The following is a 6,717-nucleotide window of genomic DNA, read 5'->3' on the forward strand; positions in this document are numbered from 1 at the left end:
TCTTCCCTCAAAGGTAGTCAATTTGATTTCTGTGTTTTCCATCTGGTGAGATCCATATGTATAATCATATTCTATGTTGTTTTAAAAAGGTATTTGCAATAAAGAAGTCATTGGTCTTGCAAAATTCTATCATGTGATCTCCAGCATCATTCCTATCACCAAGGCCATATTTTCCATCTACTAATCCTTTCTCTTTGTTTCCAACCTTTGCATTCTAATCAGCAATAATTATCAATACATTGTGATTGCATGTTTGATCAATTTCAGACTGAAGCATTTGATAGAAATCTTTAATTTCATTATCACTGGCTTTAGATGTTGGTGCATAAAATTGAATTATAGTGGTATTAATTGATTTTCCTTGTAGGCATATGGATATTATCCTACCACAAACAGCATTGTATTTCAAGATAGATCTTGAAATGTTCTTTTTTATGATGATTGTGACATCATTTCTCTTCAATTTGTCATTCCCGGCATAGTAAACAATATCAGATTCAAAATGGCCAGTACCTGTCCATTTCAGTTTATAATGCCAAGGATATCAATCTTTATGCGTTCCATTTAGTTTTTGATAAATTCTAATTTTCCTAGATTCATATGTCCATGTTCTGATTGTTAATGGATACTTGTGGCTACTTCTCCTCATTTTGCAGTGAGCCCCATCAACAAATGAAGGTCCCAAAAACTTTACTCCATTTGTGTCATCATGATCAACTCTACTTCGAAGAAGTCAGTTCTTCCCCAGTCATATTTTAAGTGCCTTGCAACCTTAGGGACTCATCTTCTGTAACTGTATCTGACAAAATTTTAGTGCTATTCATAATATTTTCATCTTCTGGCATTATATCGAACAGTGCTCCACTGATCTTCATAAGATTTTCAGTGGCTAAACATTCATCCTCTCCTGTCTGGAAGCTCAACTGAGACCTGTCTACCATGGGTGACCCTGCTGGTATTTTAAATACTGATGGCAGAGTTTCCACCATCACTGCAACATGTAAGCCACCACAGTATGACAAACTGACAGATAGTGGTGGCTTTAACTTTATATATTTTGAGTAAGAGTCTTCTGTTAGTTTTATGTGTTACACATATCTTCAATCTGGTGTTTTCTGATAAATAAAAGTTCTTAGAGTGGTCCAGGTCAGTAATATCTGTATTTATGGGTTGTGCATTTTCTGCCTAGATGAATAAATCTCTCCTTGTCCCAAGACTATGAAGATATTTTTTTGTAAAGTAATTTCAAGCAGTTCCATTATTTTGCTTATATTTTAATTATTTAATCGTCTAGAATTGATTTTTGCTCATGATATGATGTAGGGGTCCAGTTTAACTTTTTCCCATCATTCTAGGACCCTTTGTGGTGCAGCGATTAAGCAATTAACTGCTAAATGAAAGTATAGTGACCAGGAAGAAGGATGTGGCAGCCTGCTTGTGTAGAGATTATGGCCTTGGAAACTCTATGGGGCAGTTGTATCCTGTCCTGTAGGATCACTATGAGTTGGTATACACTCAATAACAATTGATTTTTATGTTTGATCTCATACTCAGTTATAGCACCATTTATTAAAAGGACTATTCTTTCCCATGCCTCTAAATCAAGTATCCACTTTGCACAAATCTTTTCCAGGTTATCTAATCTACACCATGATCTATATGTCTGTCCTGTAGTTAATTACTACAACTTTATAAGTCTTGATAGTAGGGGAAGCAAATTCTTCTAAGTTGATTTTCTTCTTCAGGAGTGATTGACTCTTCTAGAACTTTTGCATGTCCGTATGAATTTTAGAATGAGCTTATCAAGTGCCTAAAAACACCCAAAATAATGAACCCTCCCCACAAATTATTAGGATTTTATTGTGATTGTACTGATCCTAAAAAATCATTCTGGGGAACATTGATATCTTAACGGTATGGATTCTTCCATTCATTAAAAATGACATATATCTGTATTTATGTAGGGCTTCTTTAATGTCTATTAATGATTTTTATTAGTTTCTCCATAGGATTTCTGTACTTTGTTACATTTACTTTTTTCACTTTTGTTTGCATTTTATTTTAAGCTTAATTTATTCCCGAGCCATAGTTTTTGTTTCTTTAGTTTCTTCTGAGGTATGTTTTTCTTCTGTGCAATCTGTTTTCTAGTTTAGCAACAGTTTGTTCCTTTTCAGTGAGGATCATCTCAATATGGGAGGGGAAGCTCATTTAGGGGTTGATCCAAACAGGGGCTCGGTAAGTTAGGCGGCACATTTTGGGGACTTTGCTGATGTGCTCAATGACCAAAGAATCCACATCTAAACCCTTAAGTTCAGCATTGCGCTCTGTATTTTTAAGCATGTGCAGCAAAAATTCAGTGCTTTTTTTGGGCCACCGACCCTGTGTCCAACCCACCTGTTTGGCCTGGGCACACCAACCAACACACTGTAACGTTGGAATGGTATGCATTGCTTCTGCAAAGTGACATCTTTAAGATACTTGGTGGCTTTCCAGATATGCCTACTCTTGGTGACCTGGGCAGTCTCACAGGTGTTCTTAAAATGGACCTGGAGATTTGAACACCTCTTGATTTGCATGATTTTGTGGGGTTATCTGTGTCAAGTGAGTAGCGAACCATTTTGTGAGATTACCTCAGGCTGTTTACAGGAAGAGCTGTTATGTACTTAATATTTTTTAAACTATTGCAGACATTACCTTAATTACTATTAATTTTCATTTATTTCTGGTATGTGGAAATACAAGTGATTTTTTTGTCCCTTGAACTTGTATCCAAGAACCTTATTCAACTTATTTAATAACTGTAATATTTTACTTATAGATGATTTTAGCCCAGGCTGACTCCTGGTGTGGTGCTGTAGGATCAGCACTGGACTGTGATCCACAAGGTAGGTGGTTCAAACCTATAAGTTGCTCCTCGGAAACCATGTACAGGGTTACTATGAGTTGGAATCAACTCAACAGCACTTAACAACTAATAACAACTATATCATCTGCACAAATTAGAGTTTTATTTCATCCTTTCCCATTTTAATAACTTTTCCCCTTTTTCTGGCATTACTTAATAATGGTCAAAAAGCTTTAGTGTATTTGTAAGATATAAAAACTCTAAATTCATATGTAATTGTTAACATTGTTTCATAATATAGAAAGCAAAATTGGCAGAACTAGAATGAGAAATAAATAAATCTGCAGTTATAGTGGATTTCTAGAGAAGAGTATTGGTGTGGTGCTATAGAATACACTCTGGACTACCAACCACAAGACTGACAGTTCAAACCCACCAGCCACTCTTTGGGTTGCTATGATTCAGAAGCAGCTTGATGGCACTTCACAAAAACAACACAGTTATAGTGGAAGATTTTAATAGTCCTTTATAAGTAAATGATGCAACTATCAAACAGAAGACTAGTCATAATGTAAAAGAATTGAACTAGATTAATAAAATTGTCATGATGTTGTTGTTAAGTGCCATCGAGTTGGTTCCGATTCATGGTTAACCTGTATAGGGTTTTCAAGGAGCGGCTGGTGGGTTTGGTTAGCTGTCAGTCCAGTGTTTATCCTACATAAAACAGACTTCAGCAACAGCCGAATATGCAATGCATATACTTTAAAAAAAAATGTTTTATTGTAAATTATGTGATTGTTTACATGGAATAACATTAGCTTTACTTTCATCCTATCATAGATTGCTTCATTGCCATGGTTACAATCCCCTCCTTGCATCATCAACAAACCAAAGGGTATACCCTGCAAGCCTGCCCCCTCACGTTGTCAGCACACAGCGCCTCTCCCTCTCTGGGTCTAAAGTCCCCAGCTGCTCCATCTCTCCACATCATCATCTCTACCTCCATCTCTGGTGTCACTGTTTTTCTGAGTAGGGTCCCACACTCCACTCTTATCTTTGATGGTCCCAGGGACCTCCACTCCTCCTGGATTGCAAAGTCAATCACTTCCCAGCTTTTGTTACAAAACACCTACCTTTACATTTCCAACCTTCACAGTCAGTCCTGATAACAATTATTCACTATTGTACCACAAGAGACCTATCCCCATCTCCTTTCATCAGCCCTGCCCAGACAGATTGGATACTACTCAGTAGAGATTCTACGTTCCTCCGTACCCTCTGGATCTAGGCTCCCTCTTGAAAGCTTGTAAGCCAGTCACTTCTTGCCTTTGTAGCCTCCCCATTTTGGGTAGCCAATGTCCAATTTGCCCATTCCTGTGGGAATGATCCTTGCTGTAAAGATTTGTTCCCTCTTTTGAGCTACTGCATCCATAGTTGTAGGTCAAGTTCATAAAATTGTATCAGATTACTCTTTTGTTCATCTTCTTTCTTCTTCTAGTTGAGCTCTGATCATCCAGTCAGTGAAGCCATGTCAAATGGATATTATCTGCAAGTGTAGGTGTTCTTATGCATATGCCCTCTCTTCTTATCAGCTGGATGCTTCACTCTCCACTCTAGTCCTTTGTGGCTATGCCACTGACTCTGGGCCCAAGAGTTCACAGGTCTTGCCACACTGCTGGCCAACCAGGTCTCCACTTGGGTTCACAGGAGTCTATTGAACATTGTAGGGCTTAACTCGCAGATGCATTGCTGTTTTTCCCTTACTTCCCCTAATATATATACTTTTTAATTGACCATATTTGAGCAATAAAATATCAAAGGATTGGAATCCCAGAATAGGTCTTCTGACCATGGTGCAATTATACTAGAACTCAGTAAACTAGAAAAACAGTAACTAGAAAATACTCATATGTTTAGAAACTAAGAAATATGGTTTAAAATAACACATGGCCCAAAGAAGAATAGAAATTAGAAAATATTTTGAGCTGAAATTCTAAAAATGTGTGCAATCCAATACATGAGGAAGGAATAATAGAACAAAAAATAGCATAATTGCAAACCACAGGAAATAGTGAATTTAGGCAAATATGATCAAGTGTTGATATCATCACAAAGAGACAGATAGGACATAATGGATTTTGTCATGAACTGAATTGTGTTGCCTCAAAATATGTGTTGACTTGACTAGACTATGATTCTCTGTATTGTGTAGATGCCCTTTATTTTGTGATCTGATGTGATTATCCTCCATTTTATTTCTTGTAAACCCTAACCTCTATAATGAGATGTGATTAGTGGAGTGGGTCTTGAATCACAGCCTTACAATACTCCAGCCACACTCTTACTCTGGTCACCTCCTTACTCAAGTCACACTCTTGTTTGAGTCTTATTTTTCATTTTGCAAGAGATAAAAGGATAGTGATGTGAGCAGAGAGAGGAAGGTCTACACTAACACTAAGAGTGGGTGTGTCCTTTGGATCCAAGATCCCTGTGCTGAGAACCTCTTAGACCCACAGATAGAGAACTATGGAGATCTTCAAGGAGTCAGGAAGTAGAAACTGAAGAGATAAGGACTGACAGAGAAAGCCTTCCCCTAAAGCCACCACTCTGAATTCTAGCCTTCTAAACTGTGAGCTCTGGTAGCATAGTGGTTACAAGTCAGGCTGCTATCCTCAGGGCCAGCAGCTCGAAACTACCAGCTATTCCGTGGGAGAAAGATGAGGCTTTCTGCTCCTGTAAAGATTTACAGCCTTGGAAACTCTGTACAGAGTCACTATGAGTCGGAACCAACTTCACAGCACATAACAACAAAAAAAAACTGTGAGAAAATAAATTTCTATTTGTTAAAGACATCCACTTGTGATATTTCTGTTATAACAGAACCAAGTAATTAAGATAGGTCTTCATATTACCTATTAAAATTAAGCTTCATTCTATCAGTTTACAGGAAACACAGGGCATAGAAGAACATTTTAAATACCACTGCAGGGATGCAGTCAACAAAATATAGAATGTGGGAATCTTTTCAGGACAAATTATTGGGTTTCCTCAACAGATAAATTGCAAGGAAAATAAAAGAGAAGGGGGAAGTTTATAGGTTAAGAGAGATAATCAAACATGAACAAAATGCAACGTGCATTCTGAGCTCTGGTAGCATAGTGGTTACGAGTTGGGCTGCTAACCTCAAGGCCAACAGTTCGAAACTACCAGCTGTTCTGCAGGAGAAAGATGAGGCTTTCTGCTCCCATAAATATTTACAGCCTCGGAAACCCTATACTGGGTCGCTATGAGTTGGAACCCACTCCATAACTCATAATCAATCAACCAACCAATCTCTGCAGTTAGACATTGCCTGTGTATTCATCAAGCATTCATCTGGTTGGAACTCAGGTTCCAAAAGACTTGATTTCAATTGCTTCCTACTCCTAGAGCTTCCTACTTCTCCATTTTAGGTGACATCACTCCTGCCTCAGACATTTTGAGTTTTTCCAAGTGATTTGCTTTGGCCAATGAGATATTAGCAAATATGAATGCAGAGACTTGAAATGTGGTTGAGGTCTCTTTTCATTCCAATTTTCCCAAGCATCTGCTGCCCATTCAGCCTGGTCCCCACAGGAACATAAATGCAGATACCTGAGTCCAAGCTCAGCCAAACTGCAGCCTGAAGCAGAGCTGCCTAGTGGAGCCCAGACAAGAGCATACAAACCACAGTCAACCTCCAAATCTGTGATCAAAAGAATAAAATGCTTGGGTATACAGCTGAGTTTTGGGTAGTTTGTAACTCGGTTTTATTATGCCAATAACTAAGTTACTGAGAATAACCATATAGAGGTTGAATTTTTTTCTTTGTGCGATGAAAAGTACTAGCGATT

Source organism: Chrysochloris asiatica, unplaced genomic scaffold (genome assembly GCF_000296735.1).
Source record: "Chrysochloris asiatica unplaced genomic scaffold, ChrAsi1.0 scaffold00035, whole genome shotgun sequence".
NCBI lineage: Eukaryota > Metazoa > Chordata > Mammalia > Afrosoricida > Chrysochloridae > Chrysochloris > Chrysochloris asiatica.